The 20,853-nt window shown below is 39.0% G+C and overlaps 1 protein-coding gene across 1 annotated transcript in view; it reads right to left on the reverse strand.

The window, feature by feature from the left end:
- The window catches only part of GRIN2B (glutamate ionotropic receptor NMDA type subunit 2B), a 572,475-nt gene that overhangs the window by 204,171 nt on the left and 347,451 nt on the right, over positions 1-20,853 (reverse strand). Inside the window, exon 13 of the mRNA XM_073000191.2 lies at positions 1-20,853. This exon is cut by the window's right edge and continues 9,733 nt beyond it. The gene's annotated coding sequence lies outside the window, so the exon portion shown is untranslated.

Genomic DNA, 20,853 nt, shown 5'->3' on the forward strand with positions numbered 1-20,853 from the left:
TTTTGTGGATTTTTTTTACCCTGATATTTTGTGGTAGGTTTCTTTATTTTTGAATATAAAGTGACAGAAATAATTTGCTGTTAGAAAAGAGAAAGAATCTTTGACTATTTACAGATTCTGTACATCACAAAGTTTTCTCATTTTGTTTCATTTGTTGTTGCTCCTTTCCCTCCCCCTTTCTTTTTTCTTTTTTTTTCTTTTTTTTTCTTTTTTCCCCTGCATCATTGGAGCAATACTGTACTGGAAATCTATACATATCACCCACCCACCCACCCCCAAAAAACCATCTGCTCCCCAAACAACTCCCGGTGAGAAACAAGATAAATCAATGGGGGGCGGAAATCAATGACGTTCTTCTTTCCAGAATATGTGTGTGTGTTTTCTGATCTTCCCTCTGTGTGTGTGGCGTGTGTGTGTGTCTACACTCTCTCCTGCTCTCTCTCACACACATTTATATATACTGTTTTTCAAGTCCAAACACCAAAAGCCTTAAGAGAAAGGGAAAAAGAAAACAATTGTCCTTCCCCCCTCCAGAATCTATCAATCCCTGCTTATCCGAAATCAGAAATAGCTATTTACAGAAAAAAGAATCAGAGAGGGGGGGTTAGGAAAAGGAGGATTGGGAGAAAGAAGAGTAGTGACTGGTGGGGTTAGTGGGATTTGGGCCTCAGAGAGACGAGGCAAGCCTGAGTTCGACTGCGCTTTCCCTTGGGAAGACGCTACACTGGGAAAGTAACAATGATGTCTCCTTCCCCCATTTAGGTGTGTGAGGAAACTGCATTTCTAACTCTTTGCTTCCACCCCACACTGGATACCTTTGTGTCATCAAGCTTGCATTCAAAATGATTTGTTCTTCTGTCTCAGCCTACCCCAACCAGGTTCCATAGCATTGTTCCCATGATATGCTGAAATAGCACCAGCAGCCATTTTAAAAATAATATGGGCCAAGGCGGCTGTTTGGTAACAAAGCTGTGATTGGACACCATGCTAATAAACCCTTTACCCCGACTCTCCCTTTCCAACTCTCAAACCTCCCTACCCCAGCCCCAAAATAATTGCACAGCCTGGACTGACTTGTTCAGAGCAACCAACCAGGAGATAAAAAGGTAAATCAAAATTGCCCCGGACTCATACTGCACTATCTCCTCCAGCACAGGCATTCCACTTGGAGTTGTTGCCCATTCACTCAGAGACCATACCTTCCACTTTAACAAAATGCCGAAAAAGATGCCACCCATACATTATCTGTACCACTATTCTTCAAATCCTCTTGTCCACTTTTATCTTCTGCCACCTATACCAAGCTTGACTTCAATTCTGCCCTACTACATTAAAGACAGGAGGCAGAAGGAAAGGATGGGAGAAATAATGGGGCAGAGGTACTGCTATTATTGCAACCCAGTTTTGGTGCATTATTGTTTCAAAGGGAAAGGCATAGCCTGGGGTGGATGGTTTTATCTCCAATGAGATTTTAAAAGCTCAGCAAACAGCAAGAGATGAAGAAAGAAAATGTAATGTGCTCTTTTCCACTAAAGGCACCTGTCTCTTGCACTGGGGATCCCCAAACACATTCCTTGTGCCAGCATCAACAGAAAAAAATGATTTTATTTGGGGCACAGCTATCAGGCCCAAGCCTTGACAACATGTCAACCCCCCTACATTCCAATTGTCTCACTTTCCCCCAATACTTCACAGAAGCAACCTGCAAAGTTTGCTTTGATTCTGTGGCAGGTACAACACAATGTAGTTCGCCTCCCTCCCTGCTGCCCAGTTTAAGAAACTCTGCTGGACACTGTTTCTCTCTCTTTCTTCACCAATCTCCTCTAACAGAAATATTCTTCCTTCATATCAGACAACTGATGTAGTGAAATATAAGATTAAACTGTGCAGATGATTGTGACCATGTACGCCTTTCACTTTCTTAACCTGGAAACACAAGGTAAATGGAACCAAAGGAAAAACATGATTATTGTTGGGTTGTTGTTTTTTAAAGTCAATTTTACAGAGCACATATACACCAGGAGCAGGCAGAAGTCAACTGAGATCAACTAAGGAAGAGCCAGCCTGTGTGGCCTTGGGCAAGCTGCACAATCCCAGGATGCCCCCAGAAGAAGGGAAGAGTAAACCATTTCTGAGCACTCTTTATCTAGAAAACCATGTAAAGGTGAGCACAAATGAGCATTGTCTTGGCAGAATACAATTATTATTAAAGGCTAAATTAAATGGGACAGAGAGCCCATGTTGAGTAGCTGAAATTCAGAATGTCCCATGATTCAACCAGACCTTTATGACTGAGTTATCTTACTCACAAAGTCTTAGCTTACCTCCTGATGGATGACCAATCACAGAACAAAGCAAGCTAATTTGCAAACCATGGGAGGTGTAAAAAGCTCCTGCAGTGATGTTCAGATGTTTTTCAGCACCCATTTCTAATGACATGCTATATGAAGTGCATATTTAGGCCCAAAAAGGCACTAGTGATTCATGGTACATGTGGAGAAAGTTAAGATTCCCAGTTGTTTAATAACAGTAACAATGAAATTATTTTAAAGTATTAAACTAAAGGGAGGAGGGTTCAGATCAATCTCTGTATGAAAAAAACTGAGCTTAATTCTGGAATTATAAACAGATTCCTGGGTATGTGCCCTAGGCACCCTATCCTTAGGTTGGTGTGTGTGTGTGTGTGTGTGTGTGTGTGTGTGTGTGTGTGTGTGTGTGTGTGTGTGTGTGTGCCTGGCCATTCCCCACTACTCTTACCATGGCTTTATATTTGGTAGGCCTTAGGGATTTTGTAAAAAATCTAAGTAGACCCCACAAAACTAGACCACACACCCATGTTGTACACTGTACTTTCCATTCACATGAAAACATTGAAATGTAAGTAGTAACTTTCATCATTTTAACCACTAAATTTGTGGAACAGATGGTGGAAAAGACCGTCTCTCTGGAATCATACTCACAGCTTTAAAAACATAACGTGGAAATATCCATTAAATGGTTTGTCCGTTGGGATAGTTACTGTACTTCTCTTCGCACTTGTACTACAATGTACGATGTATGTTCCTTTTTAAATATACAATGTATTTTTAAAGACATTCTGTATGCTACTAATGTTTTCGGAAATAAATGCCATGATCCTGACAGAACCAGAGGCAGAACTTGGAAAAGGTTTTTTAAGAGTAATTCTCAGAGTCAATCAGAAGATTCTGGGAGTTGTAGTCCAAAAAATTAACTTTTACAAGCTCTTTGCCAGTTTGCTAAAGGAGGCAAAATTTAGCTTTTCAGTAAAAGCATGAGATATGTACTGAAAACAAAAAGGCATCATTCAATTCTCCAGTCTAAAAACTAGATAAAATTGTCAGAGAATTTGGGGTGGGGAGCTGAGGAGAGATCTAAAAAACCGAGTAAAATAATTTTGTGGAGATTTTTTAAAATTTCTTTTTAGTTTTCTTTTCCTTTGCTTTGTCATTTTAATACCATCTATGATGCTGGTATTTTGAAACAAAAGAAACACATGAGAATATTAATACATATTTCCTCTTAGGGTTTTGAAGTATTAACCCGTAACTGCAGTATGTTGGCTTTGAAACCACAATCCCTCCCCTCCCCTCAGCAAATACTAACAGATTCAGAAACTAAATAAATTATTCCAGCTGAATGACTTCTTACATTCACCAGCTAAACTAACATTTAGGATATTTGCTAGATTTCAACTAACCATCCTTGAGCAATCAACCTAAAATTGTCCCACCTCACTCATGCTGGTGAGCCAATTCAAATGGAAGAATAGGAACTAAGAATTCCAAATTCCTTGTGATGAATGTTTGTAGGTGAAATTAATTTGGAAGAAAGAAATTTATTTTGAAAGTATTGTGTTGATGACACCTTTCCTCTTCAATGCAACAGCTGTACCATTGTATACACCTTTTAAACAATGCAAACAGATCATTTAAAAACAGGACATATTATCGTGGTAAAAGCGTATCTTCCAATTACAAATTACACCTTGAATTCAATTCAGCCTTCACATAATTTGACTCCATGCCTCCCTACAGATTGTGATCTCATTGTGATAAGAGCTGAATCAGAATCCATTTAACAGCACCAACAAAAATGGTGATGACAGCAATCTGTTCTCTTCACTTTGCTTCAGTCATACAAACACAATTCTTATAATAATAAACACAATTTGAGTAGATAGTAAAAATCAAGCATAATATCCTTGATTGAGTGCTCCCCCGCTTGTTTATCAAGGCCTACATTTTCAAGTGCAAAGCTCTGTAAATATAATGAAAGAGTGAAGCACATGGTCACTCAGTTGAATGAAGTCTCCTAACCGCAAGCATACCTTTATTAATGATGTTTCTTTTCTCTTGTGACAGAGGTAGAAATACATTCAGCAGGGTAAGATTCAGAGAGAAGTCTTCTTACCCTTGTGGCAGACCATAATACAAGCCACTGGCCTGAGAAAATTGAATTGCCTGGGTTTTTAAGATCCCAGGGGGCCCTGAAATATAACTGATCTAAACTATTCAATATGAGATTCATATATCTCCTGAGAATGGTTCTTTCTTTGTGAGATGTTTGGAGCTTACAAAGGATCTAAAACATCAGCAAACAATGTTTTCAGTCATCTACTTATTTGATAACTATTGGTGCTTGAGATTTCCATACTCAAGATTTCAGAGCTAATCAGCCAGCCAACATATTGTGGCTTGAAACAGGCCTCCCAAAGAACAACTGGTGTGTAAACTGCCCACGCTGAATGTTATCCAATGCATAGGCAGGCAGGCATCCATTGAACTGAAGGGGCTTGAGGATGCCTAACTATGCTACAGTCTGGTTCTTTTTTATATATAAATACCTCAAAGTATTGCAGAGCTTGGGAAATGTTTTCTGGACTAGAGATCCAAGAATCAGCATAGCCACTACTGTCCAAAACAACAACAACAGCAACAACAAAAAAACCCGTTTTCAAGCTTGGAATTCCTTTGTTAGGTAACTGTAATTTAGCTGAATTTCTTGGCAGCAGAAAGGGGCTGATGCTCTTCAATGGCAGGCTAATGGCTAGAAAAACATTTGTTTTTAAAATGGGCAATTTCCCTGTAAGGGCAGATTTAAGACAGTAAGTGTGCACTTGCATGTATACACTTCAATCTGAGACGGCTCAGGAGTTAGGGGAAGTTGGGCATGGAGAGGCCAAAAGTTGCTCTTTGAAAATCTGAAAAAATGTTTCAGTAGTTCTGCTGCCTATTTTTAAGGGGTTGCTTGGTGTGTAGGTGTAGGTGTTTAAATGAACAGATTACTAACATATGATATTCAGGACTCTTTCTCCAAAGAAATCTAAACCATTTCATGTTGCCCTGCACTTCTGACTGCTCAGGGAATTAGAGAACACTTAACACAGGAATGAAAAGTGAGATGTTTTTCCCTTGGAGGGAAATGGTGAGTTGCTGTAAACTGAGTCAGAATGGAGGAGAGAGCAGCAGGAGCAACAGAACTTAAAGCAAGGCTGAAGGGAAAGTCTGGAAGCCACATATCAACAGGCTTCCTAGATCAGCAGCTACAAGGAGTAAAAATACTTGTCCCACCCAGAAGCCTTAATAGATGAGCAACCAAGAGAGGATGGATGAGAAAATCTGTGAATGAAGGGTTTCCTTTGATGGTGGAGTATCACAGTCAACAGCTGAGAACCAACAGGGTTTGTTTGTCTAGGAGTGCTCCCAGACAGATGGCTTATGGCTGGACGTCTAAAAAGATATTCTGCAGATATTCTGTTGTTCCTTTCTCTATCAGAATTTTTTTTAATTTGACAGAAAGTGAAGAAGGGGGAAGATGCTGCAGGAAAATATAGGAGGATCACAAGATAATGTCGTTAGAACTCACTCCTATAATTCAGTGAACACAACAACCCCCCTCTCTCTCTGTTTTTGTGTGTGTGTGTGTGTGTGTGTGTGTGTGTGTGTGTGTGTGTGTGTGTGAGAGAGAGAGAGAGAGAGAGAGAGAGAGAGAGAGAGAGAGAGAGAGAGAGAAGATGATCTAACAAATGGAAAATAAGAACAAGATACTTGTGGTCCAGATACAGAGAAGTTAGATGGTGCATCCATGGAACAGAAATTGCTTTTAAAATTTTTATCCCATGTGCATTCAAAGACAGTAAAGTCCAAAAGGATATTAAAAGGAAAATTCAAGTGTAGATACAAGAGTAGCAACTCACAATGGAAACAGCTTGGAGGGAGACCCTGGATTTAATTAGGTGTTCCCACTTTAACATATCAATAAAATGTTACTGTTAGAAACATAAACAAAAACAAGATAAACTGAGCTAATGTTGGTAACACTCACTCTTGATGGCATATATTTTACATATGCAAGCACATCAGATTATTTCATCTAAACTACATGGAGAGCAGATAGGCAATATCAGATTGCTAAATGTAGGTTGAGGGTCATACATGGAACTAAGGTGGTGTTTATAATGTCGAATCTTTATCACTTGAAAGGCTACCATCCATCGAGGGCAGAGAGTGAAAGTGGAGATGTGATCATTGGTTTGCACAATCAAGCTGTCAGCTGGGAAGGGGAACATTCTATGGTTGTCATCTGATGCAGATGGTATATGTAAACTGAAAGAGGCAGAGGCTCAAGATTTATCCAAGAGTATCATTCTTGGCTACAGAAAGCCATACAGTATTGCTACCCTGAGATGTCCAAGGACATCGCCTTGGTCATTCAGCACTGAGATAAGAGTACTCTGTGGGAGCTTAAAATTATTCTTTGGAGCCAAAAATCAAGTTGTACTTCAGTATGGAAGTTTGGGTCAATGCTTCACACTTTTGCATTTATAAACATATAGGCAGAGCTTAATAAAAAGAATGCAACATTTGCAACAGATGGCAGAGAACAAGTGTGTGAGCCCCTGCAATCTTCCAGGCTTTTTTATAGGCTTGCTAAACACCTTGTAAGGGGATTTTAAAAACAGGGTTACTGAGAGGAAGACAACAGTCCTTCATAACTCTCATTCATTTCAATTGGGCCTCAACACAATATTGTCCTGCTCAGTTTGAAAATGCATTTCACTCTCCCACTGAACTCAATGGGCCACAAACTTGGCTGTGGCCAAATTTGCCACCACGACTGACTGCTTTCTGTACATACTCAATTTATTGATCAAATACTATGTAATGGAAAAAAGACTGCACAAAACAATTTGCACAATGTGTATATATATTTGTGTAAATTCAATGTATTTACCTATTTATGTAAATTCTTAAACATATTTAGGTCTACTGCTTAGATGTTAAAAGCTGCATCTTTACATGGGTCAATATGATTCATTTGGAAATGATCTATAGCAGTTATGCCTGGGTTTCAGCCAGATGTACATCTTCAACCCAGATCTCATGTGAGCTTCAGTTTACAGAGGGAGTTTCATTTAACTGGAGTGCTGCCCATCTGCTTCAAACTCAAGGGTGTATGGCACAAGACTGACTTAATGGGCAGGCCTGCTCCTGCACATGGGTGGAATGGATGTGAAAGGTGTATCACTTAATACTGTTTGGCACAGAATCAAGGTGACCTACTTTTGCATGGCTTGTGCAAAGAGATCCATTTGCAGAGCTTGGAAAAGTTCCTTGTTGGACCACAACTGTCAGAATCCTCCAGTCAATACAGCCAGTGGCTGTGCTAGTTAGGGAACTCTGGTTGTTATAGACCACAAACACATTTTTAGTATGGCCTCCTCCTTTCCTCCCTGCTTACCTTTTAATGTTTTTGCAGCTGTATGAATTACATAGGCTATCACAGGATTGCTAAAGGCCATCAACCGCCTCACCCATAATGTACTCTGAAGAACCCTTCCCTAAGATGAGGCATAGCTACTTTGCAAAGTGCCACAGAAGGCCACCAGCGGCTTTTCTACAGCAGTAAACAACACTATTTAAAATAATATGGGGAGGAATCATTTTAAATCTACCACATTGTTTAAATAAGCCTTTATCAATTGAATCACAAGTGACTGTAATGAAATCTAGCATGTTTTTTCTTTCTGTTGAAATCTGTTTTGTGCTTCCCTGTTTGTGGTTTAATTTGTTTTTGCCACCGTAATAACCTGAAACGACTGTCTTCATGGTCCTTCCAGTAAACAGAGCACACATTTGCTGTGAAAAGCAGGGACATGGTGGCACTGTGGGCTAAACCGCAGAAGCTTGTGCTGCAGGGTTAGAAGACCAGCGGTAGTAAGATCGAATCCACGTGACGGAGTGAGCTCCCGTCACTTTGTCCCAGCTCCTCGCCAACCTAGCAGTTCGAAAGCATGTAAAAGCGAGTAGATAAATAGGTACCGCCTCAGTGGGAAGGTAAAAATGGCATTCCCTAGTCATGCTGGCCATGTGACAACGGAAACTGTCTTTGGACAAGCGCTGGGTCTACGGCTTGAAAACCAGATGAACACTGCCCCCTAGAGTCGGACACAACTAGACTGAAAATGTCAAGGGGAACCTTTACCTTTACCTTTTTTGCTGTGAAAGGATAGCTTGCCTCTTACTTGCTTCTCAGCTCATTCAAAGAGTATGAATTACCAACTCGCATCAGACTTCATCACTGTCCTTTTGGGCTCTTGATATAGGTATGCCTATCCACAATTTCCCTTCCCCTCAGAACAAAACCTTAGGAAAACAGTTCTGTTGTAGAGATGTAAAAGACAGGAATCTCCGACAAATGTCTTCATTATTCTTTGGGAAAAGTCATAGCAGTAAAAACAGACCTCATGATATATATATATATATATATCTCTTTCTCAAGAATTCTCAGAAGGTATTTTTCTTAACTCTCTTAATTTCTTAGTCAGACCATGGCACAGGATTCTGAGAGTTGCAGTCCAAAAAAGTAACTTTTCCAAGCACTGTGTAAAGGTGGCATGAAACCTACTTAACCAGAGGAATACTAACTTTTCCTCCCTGATACTTTGTGATATAATGTCTACTCACTGCCTTCTACTGTATCTACCCCTCAGTGGTTCTGTCAAACTGTTGTCCTCTCTCCCCCAAACTATGTTGGAAGATGTTTGGAAAAACTGTGATCATGACCCCCATTAACCTGCCTTCCTCCAGGGCAATCACAATAGGCATCCAGCTACCTTCTCTTGGGGTGCCCATATAGCAAGAGTGACTGATATTAGAGAAGAAATGTCAGAACATCTAAAAGCAGCATGGAGGATGGAGGAAATGAATTTTTAGAGCATCCCGAAATGGCAAGCCACATGGTTTGCACAGTGTTGGGAACATTTTGCTTAGGTTTCTAGTGAGGGAAAGAAAATTTCTCCTTGAAAGCATTCTTAAAAGTATCAGAGGTTCCTCTGCATGCAAGTGCACGTACTCAGTCTCCTACATTGCTTATCTTCAGAGACTTCCACTTACACACAGAAACTTACTTAAAATTCTACAATGTCCCCCGCAGTTAATAGAAAGAGAACAAGCAGCTGAAGGGCAATTGTGAAGTCCGCGCTTAACCTTGAGCCAGAGGATTAGATGCACAAGTCTCAGTTCCACAGCTCCTCTGTGAACACTAGCTAATCAAAGAGCCCCAGAAGGCACTTAGTGACATTCAGCCCAACAGTTCAGATAAGAAAGAAGCCAATAAAGCCATTCTTTACTTGAGAGAGAGAGGGAGAGGATGCCATATCTTGATGGCAAAGCTAGGGCAGGAAATGGAGGGAAATGGACTGGCATGAGAATGACAGAAGCACTGTGAAGGTTGTTCTCTGGACATGGTAGTTAAGAAGAAACCATTCCATATATATCTGTTGGCTGTTGGTCATGATAACTGGAGAAGATGTGGGCTATAGTCCAACAGCTCTGGTTAGAGAAGATTAGTCTAGCACATATTGCCATCTCTGGGCTATCCTAGAAGAACTACAAGAGCACTGAGTTTACTATTACTTAGAAGGTAATCTGCTGTGGGCTGTGACTTCTAGAGAACAGATATCAGAGTCAAAGGGTATGTTATAGAGCAGTGGTCCCCAACCTTGGGCCTCCAGATGTTCTTGGACTACAACTCCCAGAAACCTTCACCACCACCTCTGCTGGCCAGGATTTCTGGGAGTTGAAGTCCAAGAACATATGGAGGCCCAAGGTTGGGGACCACTGTTATAGAGAACTCATCATTCTAGCAGATATTATGTTTGCATTCCAGTGCATTCTTAATATTCATGCCCAAGAAATCAGACTTGCTAGTGAAAGCCATGCTTATGTCCAAAACACCAATCATAAAACATAGCAAGCTAATTAACAAAAGCTCCTACTATGACAATCAAGTGATTTTAGCACTTAAGGAATTCTCCCTTTTAATACATGTTCTCTGTAATGCATAGTTTGACATTCAGGATAGTCACAAGAGCAGACTTAAACCAGTGTTCCATATTAAATTAACCAGAGAGATTACTTAATGAGTTGACAACTTTGAGATGAAGAATATATGCTACAGCTCCAGAAATAGATGTGGCTTTCCTCAACAGAATTTCTTCATTTCATCTGGTGATACTAACTTAAAAATCTAGTCTTTGGTGGCCAAATTCCCATTTCACAATAATGTGTATAGGGTATGGAAGTGAAATCTATGCTGGGGGGAGAGGCCTCTACTAGTCCATGAACTGGCCAATCAATGTCTGTTGCCTCACACAACAGCACTCATATACTGTACAAATCTCTGGCTCCCAAAGATTGATAGAACCTGAATACACCCAGAAATCATATGTGCAGAGCATATGCTTCCACAAATTAGGGCCATGCAACAAATAACAGAATGAGATGTATATGTTATAGATTGATACGGTATGGAGCACCTCCCAAAAGGTCAAGAAATTGAGAATGCAGCAAACTATTTAGAAAACACACTCATGGAATGGAGCCATGAAAGAAGGGTTATTAAATGAACACTTAGTGCCTCTCCCTCCCTCTCCCTCTGAATACCAGAAGCTAGAAAATGAAAGTTTCCCATAGCCATTTAGCTAGCCAGAATTTTAACTGATCCAGTCATTCAGTTCTACAAAATGGTTGGTGATCAGGTTGCCAGATAATCAATTTGCCTAAGGTGACAAACCAAAACCAAGGCAGAAATTGGGACTGAGTCCTAAAAGAAAGCAGTTCCTTTGACCCTACATTTTTCTTCAAAACAATCACAACTTTGCCCAAGGCAAACAGGTGAAAAGCTACCACTTCTCTCTGCCCTTCAATGTACCTCCTCCAAAGCAGATTGGGCATGTCTGGAGACAGCTTCCCAGTGGCTAGAGAACAATGGCACTGTAGTTCGGGTGTGGAGGAAAGTTGCTGGCCAAGGAGTAGACAAACACCCAACAAGTGGCAGCAACAGTAAGCCAATCTCCTCAGTTTATGCCAGAGAACCAACAACCAGGTATCCCTGTTCTCAAGCAATCTGTACAAACAAGCAGGGAGCAAACTCTCTGAACCGCAATTGTATTCCTCCAGGGTATTTCTGTATTCAAGATGGCAGCAGAATGCATGAGAGCCTGCCACTGCTCACTGAACAAATTCAATGGGCAGACAAAGTTACAACACTTCAGGAAACTGCAATGAGTGCAACTACACAACAATTTTGAGAAGGGCAGGTAAGAGTCCTGTTTCTGTTATTTCTTAAGGAGTATGTGCCATTTGACTTTTCAACATATACACACACTTATCCACTATAGCCAGGGGTCAAATCTGGAAGAAACAGCTAGTAAAAATAGCGACAGATATTTTGTATTAGACTGTATTAGAGATCAGGACTGGGGAAGCACTCTACCCAAGATCTTAAAAAGTGAAATGTTTGCATACAGCAAATAGCATATGATCTGACCCAGGCTACACTACATCACATTAAATACACAGAGTGCGGCTGATGTGTACTTAGTCTCTTACTGCAAAATAAGTGAGCCTGATCTGCATCAGGAATACTGGAGATGGGTAGGACAGACTTACATCGCACCCTGGTCTTTGTTCCTTGTCTATGAGGGGATTAGAAAGATGGAGCAATCTGCACCAACAAAAGTTTTCTTTCTTTCTTTCTTTTTCTTTATTTCAGTGCTGCAAGAGAAGGCAGCACCGAAAGAAAGAAAATAAGGTGAAACTGGAACTGGCAGGGGAGCTGTATCCTGTCTCTGGCCGAACATAATGTCCCAAGACATCAGACCCTTGTGTGCTTACTTTGGAGTAAGAAAATGAAGTCCAGCTGAATACTGTTCATCTAATGCAGCATGTAAAAATAGCACTTAGCTCACATACATACATAACCCCTGCAATCTAACCCATATTCACCCCACAAGTCTGTGTTAAGGGCCCCACCGATTGCAGGTTTCAGGAGCTGCAAAAGAAGAATCAGCTTGTGTAATAACTCTGTAAATAAGCATTCATTTCCTACTGAACTGCCAGTCTAAGCTACCACATGGAATGTTCTGCATGTATGTCAACACCTTCATTAAGAGATTGTTTTCACTGCTAGGAAACAACGTGGGCTATACAACATGAGTACAATTATTCACCCCACTCATCATGTATTGTGACACCTCTTCCTTTCACCCCTGCACATTCCTCCCTCAACCCTGCTCTTTTTTCAACAACAAAAGTCCTGTGCACACCTTCCATTTTTAATCATTTTATTTTGGTAACTTTCATGCTACATAAAAATTAATTTTTCTATAAAAAGTGTTCACAATATTTCCCAAAATATTTCAAGAGGTTTTCTTCTGCAGATGTTATTTAAATGCTTATAACGTGATTTTTGCTTTGTTTTTACTGCAGCTAAGATTACAAATTGTCCCATATGGTCCAGCTGCTCCTAGCATCTTACTATTACCTCCCTTTACACAATTGCCTATGTAAGTGATTAAACATATTTCGGGGGCTGGGTGGTGGTCTGCTAGGCATGATTCCACGGTTCTGTTCTGAATATAGAAGGGACAAAAGCAGTGTTACAAAATTGGTAGAAAAGATGACAAAGATTCAGCATAGGAGTTTATTGATTCTCAGCGAAGTACTAGGAAAATCCAGGGCTTTCCCAGAGATGAGATGCCCAGAAGAGCTTGTCACAGAGAGCCAAGAGAATTTCACTCCCTTTGGGAATATTCATTTCTCTCCTTATGCACTGAGTTTATCTGGTCAAATTTACATTATTTAAAAATATAATACACACAACAGGCTCAATGGTGTTAACACCAAGCATTGCTTCCCATCCTTCAAAGGAGAATTACATGGAATGGTCTCAGTTCTTTCATATTTACATTTAACATCTGGGGAAAAAAGTATTTAATCCATAATGTAATCTCTTGATCAACTGACTAGATTGTTAAGCAAGCAAACAAACAACCTATAATACCATTCTTGACTGAAGATTTCCCTAAACAGCCATATTCAAAACTGTTGTGCTGTGGAGTTGATAGTGCTTCGGAGACTGTTGCTTCTGGTCAATGAGGAAGGCACTGTTTGATCTGAGTGTTAGAGATACCTATCAAGAAGTAAATATCATAGCATATACATCAAACCAAATTAGAGCAGATTTCTTTACAGCCTAGTCTTATTCTCCCCAAGACACCAGTTGTGCGCTTCTCTGCACATGCAGTGTGCAGTGTAAATTAATGTCTAGGATATCTTTTTTTGTTGTTGTCTAAGAGAATCCAGAATTCTTGCAGTGTCTTTAAGACTAACTAACTATGAAACTGATTAGTCTCAAAGGTGCTAAAAGACTTCTGGTTTCTCTTGTGCTACAATAGACTGACATGGCTAGTGGCTAAACTACCTTTCTTGTCTCCTTCATCATCTCATCTCTCACACAGTTTACACACTCTCTTGGAATACTGATAGATAGCCATCTTCCAATGGTAACTTAACAAGGTGTTTATGTAATAGCTTAGGAAACCAGCCATACAAAATGTTCTATCAAACGACAAGGATTATTTTATTCCCCTGAAGTTTTCATCAATTTCTGATTGAATAAAGGTATATATGTGGTAAAATCCTTCTCATTGCAGAAGATGTTTCAAATGACCAGCCTGCAAAATGATTACATGCACATGACATGTATATTAACCTTCTGTTCAAATATTTCATTACATTAAAATTTAAATATTATTAGAAAGATGTGGCCATTAACCACTGTAGGTTTCAGAGAAATAAATAATAGTAAGCATCAGAAACACTGGCCAAAACTCCCCACTGAAAATGAAGAAGAGGGCAAGGCTGGGATATAATGTATGTAATGGAAAGAGAAGCTAGCACATATAACCTTACTTGACTATGTGAGTTCAAATATAGCTATGTGATTGCTTTCTCTAGTCATCTCTATTGCACTATAGTCCATTATGAGATCAAGTTCACCTTTAAAAAATCAGGAATCAATCTTACCTATGTATCCCTGATTAGTAACATTATTCTACATAATCAGACATTAAGACTCTAAAGTATCAGCCTACACATGTAGATATACATATACACTATAAGGATTCAGTGGTTGAAATAAATCTACTGAAATAATTTGGAATGAACTAAAGTGGTGGATTAAAAAAACAGTATTCTGCTTCCTTGTGTCTTTTTTTTGGGGGGGGGGGTGTTCCACCATCCCTATCTTAATCCATAAGGATGAAGTTTTATTCCTTATGAATGAAGCTGGAGAACCTGAAAAAACTCTTAAAAGAGATGTGATGAAGCAGAACACTGGCGTTTAAAACAAAACCAAAAATAATCCTAGCGCAAACAATAATATACTTTGTGTTGTAATTCCTTGCCATTCTTGGAAGTGTTGTATATAGATAATATTCCTTTCCTTTGAAAAATACCTTTTCTAATAAAGACAACAGAAGTGAAATCTAACATTAGTTAACATTCATTTTCAGAATCTCATTTGCTTCCAAAGCAAACTTGGTCCCACTGTTCAGTTCACATATGCAAAACAATCATTTCACTCTCGTAAATTATCCATATAGTGTCACTTCAGGTTGGGAAAAAATCATATTACCACTTACAAGTGGCCAAATGTTGGCAAAGTGCTTTTTCTGGTAGGAAAGATTTGTTAGAATTTTCCCAGTTAGCTTTTTAAAAGGAGAGAACTTTCCAAACAATCATTTTAAAGCTTATTAGCAGTTCAATTCAGTGTTGAGTTAAGGATGCATAAACCCGTTGAACTCTGTGGGCTTAGATGCACATAGCTGTGAATACAATTGGGCTATAAGTGTTCAACTCTTACTTGTTGGTTTTCAGTCTCAACTTTTATCACACTACTATCACCTTTTTTGAGCATTCAAGACACTTTTTGTGTGACTGCAGCATGGATTGAGTTGCATAAGAATCATAGTTAAACATGTGATCAATGACATCTTACCACCACTGCCACCTGCAATATTTATGTACAGGTTTCATTCCTTGTTTGCTTTGTTCCCCTTGAAAGCGTTGCCACAGTAGTGGTTCAATCATTTAATACTAGCAGAGAAAACAGATTTAATTATGCAGCAAGCAGCAAGGAAATCACATAGTGGCTGAAATTATGTTGCATCACTAATGCCACATAAGGCTGATAACGCCAGCAGCTGCAGAGATTTTTCAGAAATTAATTTTTTTCCCAGTTCTCCCCAAAAAGGTCCCGAGGACCCTTTGGGATCTCTTTCCTTATGGGGAAGCTGTTCGGGCCCTGGGACAGAGGGAAGTCTTTAATTCCTGAAAAATGTCACCTCTTATAAAAGTATTTTTTAAAAAACTTTTGCTAACTGAGTCCTCCAAGCTGTGCAAAACATCACAGCAACACTCAACAGCATTATGGTTTAAAATCCATGAACCAAAACATTGTTGTCAGCCACAGTATGAACTTTCCCCATTCAATTAGTTTGAAATGCCGAATTCAGCACAACCATAGCACTGGAATACAATTCAGTTTTTCTAATCATCTGGAAAATAATTATTTTTTAAAAAAAAATTGGGGAGGGCATGAGGCTGAACATTACATCCCAAGTGATTAGTATTCTTATGCACAAAAGAACAAAGGGATATACTGCAGAACGTTTTGTTCAGTGGCAAAGGAAGCTCAGAAATGACCCCACCACCAAACACATTACAAACGCAGAGTATGTACCTTCTCATTTGCACTCTGTAGCCCAGAACTGAGATCTTAGAATCATAATGCAGAACATAGCAACTTTTTCCCTGCCCAAATGCTTTCCCTCCAGTCCAGACATATCTTAACATTCCTAAAAAGGCATACAAATAAGAGCATATACTTCACAGTGGTGTCTGTGTCTTACTAAGTGCTATAATGGGCTCAGGTTTCCAAAACCATTAAAGAAACATCTAGAACTAAATATTTGGTTATGGCATTTTAGTCCATTTTAGCCCTCCATTTTCCCTTCATCACCTCCCCGCTTGTTTTCTCCTTCTCCACTGCTTTCCTCTCATATTTCATTTCTTCTACATCTCCAGACTAAGCTATTTGGTATGCAGGTGAGGAATAGGCCCAATTCTGCCAATGGTACCACTAGGATCAGGATTTCACTAACAGGCTCCATCTTGTATACTGAAATTCCTTTTATGAATTATACCACTCAGTGCGGAAACACACTAACCTAAAGCCTAATCACATTTTAGGCTACAGCAGGACTTGACATACCAGCAAAAGTTGGTTTTACATTTCATCTTTCTCAAAAGATGATAACAGGGAGGAAAAATTTCCATCTCCAGTCGATAATAATATTAACTATGCCATTTGAACAAATGGCACATGAGCATTAAGTGACAGGTTTTCCATAGTATCAAACAGCATTCAAACTCACTGTCTCTTTCCCCCCAAGGTGCAAACAACAGGTTTTCCAATATTGTATGCACCCCAGTGAATACAAAGAAAAGAGAAAGATGTCTGGCATCAGGTTGTGAAGGCGAGGGTAACACATGAGAGAACAACATGGTGCTCTGCTTGAGACATAGCAGCTCTTGGCTATCTAGAGAAGAACATGCCACAGGCAACACAAGGCAAAAATGAAGGTAATGGCATGATGATGACAGCAGCAATGCAGTCTATCTGAAACCATGTTATGTGCCCAGAGGAACAATGTTGTAGTGTGCCATGGAACATGAATGCAGTTGATTACACCTTCTGTAGCAGTGGTGATCTGAGAGATCTGTGAAATGCTGCCTCATTCTGGAAAAATCAGTCCTACATCTGACAGGATCATCTACTCTTAACTACATAAGAAAGTAAACTAGATTGTGAGAATCATATCACCCAAGCTGAAGATGGGAAACCTCCTCCTCTTCTTAAAAAAGATGTTTTGGGAAGGAATCCTATAACTCTGACATCATGTCTGTTGTACGTCTTTCTTGGGAGGAGAGAGAGCCAAACACTGGCTAAAATCTAATAGTTAAATTGCAACTAGAGTATGCCCATTGAATCAGTGGAGATCTGTTGAGTCAGCACTTATGTATGTTCCACTCAGTGGCCCATTCTAGTTGCAATTTATTACTGATTTCAGCCACTAACTACTACCTAATCTACAGAGTACATATTTCATATCTTTATCTTTCCTAAACACAATACTTTCAGAAGTATGATAAACATACAAACTGAGCAATCCCTATTGGAAAGGGAAACAAATTGAAATGCCAGAGGGGTGGCGTTGGTATTGTTTTGTGGAGGTGAGAGTCACTGTCATGGTGATGATTATTTTTAGCAAAGGGTGGGGAGCAGATTATTTGCTTCTTCTCTACAACTTATTTTTCCTGCCACTGGATGTAACAACAAGAAAATCAACCATGAAAAAGAACAAAGAAGATAACACCTGCTATCAAAACTAACACCACCACATTTGAGCAAACTGCTCTTTAACTACACCCCTATGTGAAAATCTGAGCTGCAAATTTGAGTGGCCACATGATCCCAGCCGATTTCTTCCCAAATATCATCTAACTATATGTATGCCACAAATCATTCCCCACTTCAGTGTGGCTGCAAGCAAACTCCAATCATACTCAAAAATACAGAGTATAAAATCAATTTGTCAATAGGTCCAGAGTCAAACACTTTATGCTGGGCACAAGGATAGTTGTCTTCCTGAGTGTTTATCCTTGCTCTGTGTCTAAAACAAATGTCAAAAACGAGCCAAATTCTCACAGCTTTCCAGCTTCTGCAATTCTATATTACAATCAGAACTTAGAAAAAGTTACATTTTTTATTTCACAAAACAAACATTACAGTTTAAATCCAATGATAGTCCAAATAAGAGAAGTCCCATTGAATCAAAGTCTTGCATACATGTAATTCTACTTACTTTGGGAATAGCAATTGAAGGTAGACCATTTAATTCAAATAAGCAAGACAACTCAAGCCTGATTAGTAAATAAAAATCTTGCTAAACAGGCACCAAGCTACTTTTTTTAAACTTCAAAGTTGTCTCAATTACAAAACATTCATGATTAAATTTATTCATTGTAATCACTGATTCCTGGAGGAAATTTAATTCATACACTTCAGTGCATGCAATGCTTGAAATAATTTGCTTTCGGCCCAGTCCAAGATAATTTGGGGAGAATAACTTATGCTGACTTGAGTTGAAACAAACTTTATTTAATATATTTAAACTTGAGGTCATTCTGGTCTCTGAAGTAAGCTTAGTTAACGTGTGGCATATCCCAGTAGGTCTGGGTTTGTCACATTGATAACGCACAGAAGCAGGAGATCTGGATTCAAATGTTGTTTCACCTATGGGCTGATCTAGTAGCACTTAACCTCAAATTCCACTTCGATTAATGATCTGGATCTGCTTCATGGGACTCAACCAGGTAAGACCAAATTAGACTCTAGAGTTTATCATGACCTGCTGAAATGTTGTGTCTTTTTGCACCAATACTAAGGGCCCTAGGATTAAGTGGGTCACAGAGTTAACAAAGACACACAACATAGTGAGGCATGGCAACCACCCCATCACTGCTGCAGCAAGAGTTGTGATGCTACCTACTATAATGGTAATTTCCCCTCCTTTTACTGTAGAACAACCAGATCACCCAAGGACAAATGTGTGATGGCGGAAAGGACAAATGACAAGATTACTCCATCCTGAGGCAGCATTCAGGGATCTTTTGATTGCTAGGATTGTATTCAAGCTGGGAAAATGCAAACCATGGTTTGTAATGCTGCTACAAACAGATAGGAATGACCTACACATTGCTAAGTAAATGAAAGGCACCAACAATACTCCTTTGATAAGCATCAAGCAATGTTACAGTAGAATTAGTATAATAAAGCACATTAATTATGGATGGTGAGGTGATCAATCGATAGATTTAAATCTGCAGATTTCCTTAGCGAATTATTATTAAATGAAGTGGCTTTTTTTTTCTAGAGCAGCAATGACAAAAAAAGGCACAATACAATAAACATTATGATGCTTTTAACTACAAAGGCAAATGTTTGGAACAGGATGTCAACACTAACCCCACTTTACTTCAGAAGATATCCAATGTAAGAAAACAGACATAACAAAATGTGAGTATCATTGTTATCGGTGTGATGGAAAGATCTGGATATTTCCGCAGTAGAATGCAGCTGCTGCTGATCAGCAATCATAAGCCCTTTCTCCCCATTTTCTTTTCTAAAGGATAACATTCTAAATTGCTTTTCTACATTACTATCTTTAGTTTTTAAAAAAACATGAACTCATTGCAGAGAAAGTTTGCATATGCCCAAAACTAAAATGCTAAAATAACATGTAAGACTTGGACACAGAAACATTTTCTAATGCCTTTGCGAGGAAGTGATGTGTTGACAAAAAAATATAGTATACTGCACCAAGGGAGTATCAAATTCACACTGATTTCACCAGGGGTTGTGGAGGATGACATCAAATCATTTCTAACTTATGGTGAACCTAACAGAGTTTTTGAGGTATGGACTTATTCAAGGAATAGTTTACTATTGCCGTCCTCCAATGGGTTTCTGTGGCTCAACAAAGAATCCTCCACTCTGTCCATTACACCATACTGGTTCTCACATGGCTGAGTTTGGCGCTAATAGTTGCAAGTAAAAATAGGGAAATGATGCACCAGGATGGTACATAATTTTTTAATATTAATGTTCATTTTATACAACAATGTTAATAAAATTGGAAAGGTCATAGAAATGAACAATTAACAATTTAAATTCTTCTAAATATTTTTTGAATGTAACAGAAAAGTTAATGTAATACACTAAGGTTTTTGTTTTGTTTTTTATTATTATAAAACCAACAAAGTGATTTTGATGTGACTTGAAAGCACCCTTATGAGAGAAAGATCACACGATACAATAGAAGGCTCTTGAATATAAAAGACAGAATAAGTAAATGTGAATGGTGAAAGCAAATGTTCAAATGAAATGATGAAGAGATTATTAGTTAATTGCATGGGGTTATGAAACAAGATGGTGACTTTCCTGTCAGTTCTGTTCCTTCACCTCTCAAGCGTTTTAGGGTCTTTAGAAAGAAGCCTTTAGCCACACTCACTACGCTATAAATATAGTTTTATTATACTATAAATTGGGAAGAATTTATGTATTTTAGCATTGAATATTTTGACATCAAATATCCAAATTGTTTTTGAATCACTGAAAATGCTTGATTATCAGTTTATACAAAAGAGGGAAAACCACAACAGGTTTTTGGTTATGTGACAATGCCTCCATTTTCCAGTCATGTCAACTATTTATCAAAGTCACAAAATCTTTCTACACACCAAGGAAATATCAAAGTTGGTGTTTGACAGTGCTACTGTCTAACTAGGTGAAGTATACCATCACCTTTTAGCAAAAGTGGTTGGCACAGCCATGATAAATCCCAGTAATGTAGCAATCAGC

Source organism: Pogona vitticeps, chromosome 5 (assembly GCF_051106095.1).
Source record: "Pogona vitticeps strain Pit_001003342236 chromosome 5, PviZW2.1, whole genome shotgun sequence".
NCBI lineage: Eukaryota > Metazoa > Chordata > Lepidosauria > Squamata > Agamidae > Pogona > Pogona vitticeps.